A 10,225-nucleotide genomic window follows, 5' to 3' on the forward strand; every position below is an offset into this window, starting at 1 on the left:
TGGGTAATATTAAATTCTCAGGGGCGTAAGCTATTCCAATTTCGATGTGCAGGCATCAAACTATTGGGTCCGTAGCACCCCCGTACGACGTACCTGTATGTGAAGCTAAACGACGTGTGTTTGTACATGTATGAGTAATAATACCTACGTTTGCGTGTGCCTGGATCACGGTAGAGCAAAACGTGCGTATGTGTAACTAAATAATGTGTGTTTGTACCCGTATGTGTAGCTAAGCGACATGTGCTTGCTATACGTACGCGTGCGTGTATCTGAATGTGTAGGTACACGTGCGTGTACCTCTATTCATAGCCATACGACGTGTGCGTGTACATGTATGTGTAGCTACACGTACGTACGTGTTCATGAATGTGTAGATACACGTGCATGTCTTAATTGAATTTTAGATTCAAATGTCATTTGCATTGTTTTTTTCATCTTAAACGTATACTTGAATGATCGCTGATCTTATGCCGTATGCGGAATACTTAATGTGTACAAAGTACACATACTTTGATGACGTTGTGCAAGAAAAACCACGATGTACACGTACACTTACAAGAAATGCTTCGCAACCTCTCTCTTGGTTTTGGCTCCTTTTCGACATTTTTCATCGATACCATGAGTTGCTATTTTAACATCGATATTTTAATATCTTAAGTAAAATGTAAACACTATCACATTGAAAACACATTTCTATGTAATCTGAAAGTTGTGTTATACCGTTGAATAGTTCAAGGGCAGAATTGTACCACTACTACAGCCGGGAATCAACCACAGTCGATGAAAAGAGAAAACAACTACTCATGTTAACTAAACAAGAGTTGTAAAATACTTGAGGCTCCCATGGGGGTTGAACCCATGAATCCCTGTTTGCTATTCCTGTTTGCTGGACCGAAAGTCAAAGTACCTGCTGTTCACTGCGGGGGGAGGGAGCGTGGTTACAATTGACTGGTGCATACTTTACAATTTCTTTTTCTGAAGACGATTTGTGCTCACTTTTTGTTTTCTAGCCAAGAATGAAAATCAATAATCAGTCAGAGATACAGTATGGTGATGCATTGTTGTTGATATATCAATATAAATTTGTGAAATATTTGAGGGAAAGGTATTTGGTTATATAATTTACAAGTGTAACTTTTGAGTTTCATTTAACAATGCAGTGCCGAATATTGTGGAGATAGAATTGAATTAATTTGTATTAATCAGTTGACTTGTGGCGTTTAGGGAACAAAATTAAAATCAAAATATTCAATTAAGTTCCATTATCACCCAATGTTGTGGAATACAAAATGTAGTGAAGTAATGAAGATTTAACCTCACAACAGTCTTTCTCAAATACTGTCTAAAGGCTTTTTATGCTTAAGAATAACTAACCTGGCAATGTTAGAACAGAAATCGTCTTGGCATGAGATTGGATCACAAGGATCATTATGCACCAGTCAATTGAAACCACATCCGGGGATATACCGGGGATAGCCGTCGAAATGGGCCATGTTTTTACCTTTCAGTAGGCCCCGCAGTGCCGGGTCTTCCCGGAAAATACAGTGTGGATGGGGCTTAACCTATTGTCCCTTGGGTGCGGGTGCATTTGGTGGGGACTTAACCACCAGATTATCTCCGCAGGGCGGGGAATTTAGCTGGGGTTGGCTGGACCGAAAAAAAAGGTCCCCACTATTCCGGGTTCAGGGTTTTGGTGCGCAGTTGAAAAATTAACTAATTGTCTAATTACATATTAAAAGTTAAGAGTATATATTTATTTATATAAGTTATACTTTACAATCCAAATCAAAGATACATTGTACTATCCAACGCAAGAAATGTGTGTTTATTCAAGTAAATAAAGCAATCCCCATACCAAGGAACTGCAGTATTGCTTAACCAGCTTAATTGACATTATGAGTTGGAGTTCAAATTGCTGCAATTAAAGGCACATCTAGTTTTCAGAATTATTCAAAATCTGATTTAGCAACCTTATTATAGTTATATGAACTACTTTTGCAAAATGAAAGCTTTTTTAGATTTACAATGACGGGTGAAAAGTAATTGCCAAATGTACTGCAACACCTGATACATGTTGCCTACGAATCCAACAAATTCTAGGCACTCCAAATGTTACAGTACTATTCAATTCGAAGTGCCTGAAAAGAAAGCTTCTTGATTCTACATTTAACATCTTCTTTCTGTATGACATATTGGACCAGGGAATCATGAACCTACAACCTTTTGCAACTATTGAGATAGGGAGCTATCAGGACAGTGACAGAGGACAATACAAGAATGGTCAACTGCTGCATTTATTGAGTTATCTAATGCATACAAATTAAGACGGAGAAAATAATTCTCATTTTTCCAAACTAATAATCCCTTTATTATATACATTACTGATTAGATCACTTAGAAGCCACATCTTTGCATAATAAATTGCATTTTAAGGATGCACTCATTGGTTTAATGACGTCAATTTAATATTGCGCAACATACTTGTTATGACGTGACGTCACAAGAGTGGTATATGGCCGTAATGCACTGGAGCGGAATATGGGTTAAAGTATTTTGTGATATGTATTGCATGTGGATTGATGATGGGTATATAATAAAGAATATGATTATGTTTGGTATTCCATTCTCACAAACAGTGTGATGAACTGCTGACACCATGTTATGAAATTTGATGGTCAATGTATTTAAAAGACATTTCAATATTTCATACTTGATAAACGATATTCATCTCATCTTAGTCTACTCAACTTGCTTTGTACAAAAGTCTGCAGCAGTAATAAGAATAGCATGAGACAGAAGGCAGTGCCTTATATTTATCAACAGCACTAAGTTATCATGGTAACATTTTATATTAATTGAATACCAAGCACTAATTAAGAGGGAGAAAATAATTCTTCACTTTTTAAATAAAAACTACTTCCTAATAGCATTGTGCATGCAGTCTGACATAGGTGTACAATGTAGATGTCTTTTACAAAGATTGTTCAAAGTATGGCCCTGTGGTTTAAAGCTCCCCTGAAAAAGAGGTGACAGGTTTTCTATATAGTATATAATTACATCATTGAAAATCTTCTCTGAAACTGCAAATAACAGACCTTTGATATAAAAGATTTGATCAAATTAAAGAAGTTTGTGTACTTTGGTTAACTAACATACGCCAAACACGTAAATTGATTTGTACAAGTCTGATTAAACGACTTTGAGAAATTCAAAAGAACTATGACTTTATCTGATTTAACGTTTTAGCCCCACACCCCGCCCCCCTCACTCTACACACACTTAACGAGATTTTTCAAATTTCCTTTGCATCTTGCAAGCAATTTAAGTCAAAAGTTTAAGCTAGCCCATTAAACAGTGACCCCTTGTGATGTGAGCCGATTTTTTCAATGCTTAGAACATGGTTGTCAAAATTCCCCTAAATGAAGCCCTAGTCCATCAGTGCTTTCAGCACTTTGATTATTTAATTAAGCATGATAAAATCTTGTCAAAGGCGCCAGACTATCTCACTTTCAGATCAGGTATGTGGGCGTGGCTTCTGACAAAAGGTTTTGTATCAACTTTACGCCTCTACTGTGAAGTACTCCAGTGGAAAAACACAGACACTGATAGAAGTTTTGACAACTTTTTGTATATTTTTGCATTGGAAAGAGCCATTTTCTTCGTAAATGTCTGGAAACCAGTGATATACGAATGCTGACAAAAGATAAAATCGCAGAATTGCATACCGTTATGTCGAAAATTTATATTCTATGGCTAAAAGCGTTACAAACGCTTTAAGGAAAATGAATTGTTGCGCAGTTTTACAACCGAATGAGATCTGCTCTAGTTGTCTTAAACGACTGATTTGAAGGTATTGATGCCATAAATAAGCTGATTCTGAGACAAAAATTCAAAAAATGGCAAAACTGTCAATCTATGTGAGTGCAGCTTTCAGACGTACAACGAAATACGATAAGAAGATGCAACTTTCTAATACGAATACCAGTCCCTTTTGCAGACAGTATCATGCACATGTACGTGTACGTAATTACGCATACATTTATAACACAGATTGATACAATATAGCAAATGCTTCGACGTAGATACTTTAACCATAGTTTGTATATCTGGCAGTTGTCAGGATGGCCGAGTGGTCTAAGGGGTTACTCTTAATACCGAATAATACCGGATAATACCGGATAATACCGAATAATACCAAATAACTACCGAATAATACATTTATTTTGCAAATAAAACTTATATTAGTATAAATTTAGGTGAAGTATATATAAATATGACGTAAAAAGGTACATTTTTATTGTTTTTATTGCTTTTTTCAACATTTTATTTTATCCAAGATTTGCCTCCCTTTGTATTTTACCGCTATCAGTTCATGAATAATAATATCATATTATCAAGATGGAAGTCCGCGATCCTTGTTTCAACATTCAATAAATATGATTATACTCAATTGCAAAAGAAAGTGCTCATTTTTATTTTTAAGTATCTCCGAATTGAGACACGTACCAGTTTGAAATTAGGTGTAATATATGTATGCAGCATTTCCTATCGCTTAAGCCAGAGCCATATAATACATATCTTTATTTTATGTCTCTGCATAAGCGTATCAATTCCGATATTAATCGTAAAACATTCAATTGTAAAGCGATGATGGTATTTACAATATACTTTTACCATGGCATAGTAAAGCCAACGTCAAGTTATGATACCGTAAATAATGGCAACATCGTGCGTAACGGCTTAATGACGTAACGTCACACAAGCTTCATCCAAGCCCCACACGAAAAGACACAAAGAAGTTGTGAGCAGAGTTGTTTGACCAAGACCTTAGACCTAAGTGGGGTCAATGGGGGCCTGGTGTTTGACCTTCTTGGATGTTCTTGTTTTGATGTTGACCTTGCGCTTTCGCGCTCCAGGCTTTTTTCCATTGGTGCGGGGTTCAACAATTATACAACGTCCATCAGTAGAGTTTACCAAGGACTTGTTTGTCCTATGTGACCTAAACTTCTTATACAAATTTGACCACTGAGTAACTGTCATGGCCAGCCACTCAGTCTTAGTAACCTTGAATTTGCTATGGGACGGGGCAAGACGAAACTCGCCAGTTCCTAACAGGGCACGTTTGTCCTCTTTGAACTGACCTATTACTAGATCATGAGCTAACTGGGCAAATTCGGTTAAACCTTTTGACTTCCAATTTACAGTTTGCTTCAACAAATGGTTGATGGATTCACAATTGTTGTTCATCCACTTTTGGCATAATGGTGCTTTCCTAGAGGGTTCGTTGACTTTGGTTTGCAAATTTGCTTTTGACTGTTTCCTAAAATACTCCAAGAAGGGCCCTGATGTGGAGGAGTATTGTTGGGCAAATTCGTCACAGCGCTCCTCAAAGCAAACTGTGTCATCTGCACTCACTATGCCATCATGACCAAAGATGTTTTCATCATCTTTTTCCTATCGTTCCTACCTAACCCTACATCAGTCGTTTTTTGCTTAGCATTTTGTTCTAAATGCCGGGTACAAAGTATATGGGTGGAAAGTTGTCGTTATTGCCTTTACCAGTGCCCTTTCATCATCTGACCCAATAACCAATTTTCCTAAGTTGGCACCTGGTAACTTTAGCCTAAGATGGTGGAAAAAATGGGCGTATGTTTCATAATCACTGCAATCGTGAATGAACATAGGTCCTATGCAGATGGGGGTTCTCCTGTTAGAGATCTGGTGACTGTTAATTGCTTGTAACACATCACTGTGACATGCATTTTGCAGAGCATAAATGTCTTATCGACACCGAGAACAGTTTGACCTAAACAGCAGAAAGTCTTTATATCTGCCAACTGCTCATCGGTGTAGAGGAGGATTGAAGGGGGCTTTCCACTATTTCTGATGATGGACTTAATAAAGGAACGACCTTCAGAGACCATGTTCTCTAACTCAAGAATTTGGTCCGCCATGTTATTTGAGTGACCATTAGACTTCTTACTTTTGACTCTGTTTACGATCTGACGGACCAGTGACCTCATCAAAATTGTTCTTCAGATGGTTGTAAATTTGGTGGGGCTTGACCTTATCTGTCATTTCATCAATATTTGTGAACACCTCTTTGTCGCTTCTTACATACTCACTAGACTTACTAGATGCCTTTCCGTGTGGGGCAAGACCTGGGAATTGCCCCAAGTACTCGACAACAGCTCAGGAACTTTGAAGACCCCTATCCCCAAGCCAAGTGACCCTTTTTTGTATTTGTTATCAAGTTTAGAAGCTGTGTAGTACCTGTGAACCACGACAACCTTAGCCTTTTCTGGCTGCGGGTTCACAGGTACGTACACAACCTTTTTCTGGACAACTTTTCGGACACAGGACTGTTCCTGGCGCAGGAAGACGGTACTTAGCGAACCATCCGAAGCTAACAGATAGTAGTTAAACTTAAAAACATTCTTTTCATGGTCCAGCCTCCAGCTGATCTGGTCATACAGCGTGCTCTCTGATTGGATGAACGAATAGGGGTTAGCAGAACTTTTGAACAGTACGATTGGCTAAGACACGCCCATCAATATTCCTCTTAATCCGGGTATCAGTAACGCGCAGAAATAGGATATTTCAACAATCAGATAAGGGGTATTAGTGGGGGGGTCAATACACAGTTTATTGAGTGGGTCCAATAAGTCACACACTTTTTATCGTCGTGTTAAAGAATTCATAGCGATTTATACCATATATGTTCTATTCACAATTATTTTACCATTTAGTAAAGCAATAGCATATACACATAAAATAAATGCAATGGACAAAGTCATTAATATTTTCAAATAATTTATAAAGGGTAAATTTTACATGAACAATACTGCTGACATTTCGTGTTCGCCTCCGTCCAGGTGGGATTCTTCTTTTTTGCCTGGAAATGTTCAATTAGTCTCACGTGTTGAGTTTATAACATTTTCAATTATAAATACAATGTTATATTAACACTATTCGTCACTGGCATAATTATTGGATAAAAAAAGTATCAATATCTGATTCAATTTTATATTATGTACAAGTCCTCAGAAGTTCGACAATGCTTTATTAACGCATATTGTTCACGTAGCATTATAGCTCCGTTGAACGAGAATGACGTTAACATGTCAAATAGAAAAAAAATAGTTTGTGCATTAAATAAATAAACTTCGTAATATTTCTTCGAACTAAAGGACACAGTTTCATAATGGTATAAATTAGCCAAATTAATTATCTCTATGGATTGCATTCGTCACTTTTTAACCCTTCAATGACACAAATCTGACTATTCTTCATTGGTGGTTAAACTGTTAATCAATAATAGACAGTGTTAATCAATGGACATAATGTTTAAACATATGGCTTATATTTGTGGATGATATTTTTTGTACAATATGATTTTAGTTCGTGTCTGAATTTGAGCTGTTCCACGTTTCATATGTTGCTTACGTCCCATGCGTTCCACGCGCACTGCTATACGCAATCTGAGTACGTAACCCCATGAAATCATATTTACATTTACACTCAAACTCGTGAGTTTCAAATGATATGTAAACAAGAAGCTTACCAATGAAATGAAACATTTTGCTTTTTACGGGTCATTTCGACGCTCATTATATCATATCCTTTAAAAACAAGTCATCATTTCAATTTAATTTATATTTTTACATGTATGTCGTATGCTAAATGCTTTAATGGAGACCCCTTTTCTATGAACAATCTCTGATATGACAACCAACCTGTCATCGAAGATTCTCATGAACAGTGTTTCTAAAAATGCGCAAATAAATAGAACAATTCCAGAATATAATTCCTTTCTAAATTTATTTTTAGATATTGTCATAATCATTTACTTCACTACATAATCATTTCATACGTGCTAATACCTTAAACAACTTCTTAGTAGTTTATTTTGCAATGTTGTTACATGCTTATATTCAAACGAAACCTTTTACATATGACTTCAATATGTTTTTATTTTTCTTTCACAATTATTTTATATAACTTGATACACAACTTAAAATAAACACTTTGAATCTAAAGACTTCTTGATGGACTGAACAAATGGAAACACTCTTATAAATCTAAAGGGAGAACACTCAAAAACATTTGAAACAGACATTTTGAACAATAGGCCTATATGCTCAAAACAGGGTTTTTTACTAAATAATTAAACTATTTATATATATTTCACCTAAATTTATACTAATATAAGTTTTATTTGCAAAATAAATGTATTATTCGGTAGTTATTTGGTATTATCCGGTATTATTCGGTATTATCCGGTATTATTCGGTATTAAGAGTAACCGTGGTCTAAGGCGCCAGACTCAAGGTCTGTCTCACCTTCATAACGAGTGTTCTGGTCCACGTATGTGGGCGTGTATCGAATCCCACTTCTGACACACACACTTTAGTCAGCGTAATCTTTGCAGCCTTTTTCTATCATACGCAATGTTTTAAGATGAACAAAGTGAATTGGTGTTGCTTTTTTTTCTTGAAATGTTTGTTAGTAATTCCCCGTTGTGTAAGTTATGATAGATGTAACCATGCACCTTTGTCCGGCCGTTAGTAGGAGAAAATCGTCATAGTTTTACGAATGTTGTATTCAAAATAGAAATTTAAACATCGAACCTTAAGCTCAAAACTAATTTAAAAAGGCTCCAGTGGGAACGAATCCACGACCTCCTGTTTTCTAGACAGGCGCTCTAGCCACTGAGCTATGGAGCCATGTTCTATGTACACGTTATCTTTCTTATTCTTGGCTATACCAGTTATCTCGACAATATATGTATAATGAAGGCTAGCTAAGCTTCGCGGTCCGACAGCTGTAAAATCATGGCCGACTAGTCTAAGGCGCCAGACTCAATGCCCGTCTTACTTTCACAACGAGTTTTCTGGTCCACGTATTTGGGCATGGGTTTGAATCCCACTCATGACACACGTTTTTTTGTCAGCGTTATATATGCAACATGTTCTATCGTATCCGGTGTTTAAAGAGTATGTTTGTTTCCATATTGATTGTGTTTTTGCTTACGAACGATATCATGGTTTGGATACATATTTTCTGAAATTTATAACGGCTTGTTCGATTCATTTCTATTTTGTTTGCACTAAAGAAACATGTTAATAATATTGTGTTAGAAAAGTTAAAAACCATTTTGCAACCGATTTTCAGTGTTTATAGATTTTTTTAGTTCATTTGTAGCATAATGAACAGTTGCTGCTTTCTGGTTAAATTGTATGTGTGTGAATCTCATTTTAAGTGGAAACCTTTCTTAGCGCCAACAGAATGTCACGTTCTTTAAACATTTTACAGTAAAAAGAAGTTGCTTTCGAATGGAATAAAGATGATCGGTAGTACTTTACTAAAATGTGCTTTTCTGAGTCTAGACTTGGACTTGAGACTGTTCGTAATCAGTGCCCCTAATCCTGGGTCATCCTTTCCGTCAATGTAAGATTTGCAGTCTGAAAAAAAAACACTGTTGCTTCTAAGTCAGTCAGCCAGCAAAAAGGGAAAAGAAAATTACTCATGAGTTTGAATTGTTTTTATTTTGTTTAAAAAAGTAAAGAGGAGCTCTAGCCTTTGTTGTCAATGATAGTTTAAGTGTTTCAAATGGTCGAGATGTGGTGGAGCATGTTCATTTCTCATTATTCTTGATAAACCTTTTTGCAATACCGTTTTACTCTGTCCGTAATATTTTCATTGGTATATAATCCATTTTCATTGGAGATCAAATAAGTGTTTGACAGCTTATAAAATAACACGGTAATTAAAAAAAAGAGAAAAAAAAACTTATAAAAGGCTCCAGTGGGGATCGAACCCACGACCTCCTGTTTACTAGACAGGCGCTCTAGCCACTGAGCTATGGAGCCGCTGCGCCTCTTAGGTGAAATTGAGCTCATATACTATACGTTGTAGCATACTAGATTGTAAACGATTGCTGAGGTAGGTGATTTCGTGTTGCAGAGACTGTTGAACTGTCTTTTAATAATTCCGATTTTGAAAAAGAGACAGTCAAACGCACCCACCCATTCAGTTCTCTTATTTATTACAAATTCACAATACAAATTGCATTTAGTCATTTGTATACCATCATAGAATATACAAATTCTTTTAACTTAAGGGTCTTCCACTGTCTCCCACAGTGCAAAATTGGGTGGGGAAGGCCACGAGTTAAAACATTTCAAAAGTTTGTTTTATTTAGTTTTGAGGAACTATCTTTTTC

At 36.3% G+C, this 10,225-nt stretch overlaps 2 non-coding genes across 2 annotated transcripts; both read right to left on the reverse strand.

Moving 5' to 3' along the window:
* Nucleotides 1–8,654: 8,654 nt before the first annotated feature.
* Nucleotides 8,655–8,726, reverse strand: Trnas-aga (transfer RNA serine (anticodon AGA)). The gene has a single exon. It is a non-coding gene; the product is annotated as a tRNA-Ser (tRNA).
* A 1,073-nt stretch (nucleotides 8,727–9,799) lies between these two features.
* On the reverse strand, nucleotides 9,800–9,872 carry Trnat-agu (transfer RNA threonine (anticodon AGU)). Its single transcript has one exon. It is a non-coding gene; the product is annotated as a tRNA-Thr (tRNA).
* Between the last annotated feature and the right edge of the window lie 353 nt (nucleotides 9,873–10,225).

Source organism: Mya arenaria, chromosome 2 (assembly GCF_026914265.1).
Source record: "Mya arenaria isolate MELC-2E11 chromosome 2, ASM2691426v1".
NCBI classification, from domain to species: Eukaryota; Metazoa; Mollusca; class Bivalvia; order Myida; family Myidae; genus Mya; species Mya arenaria.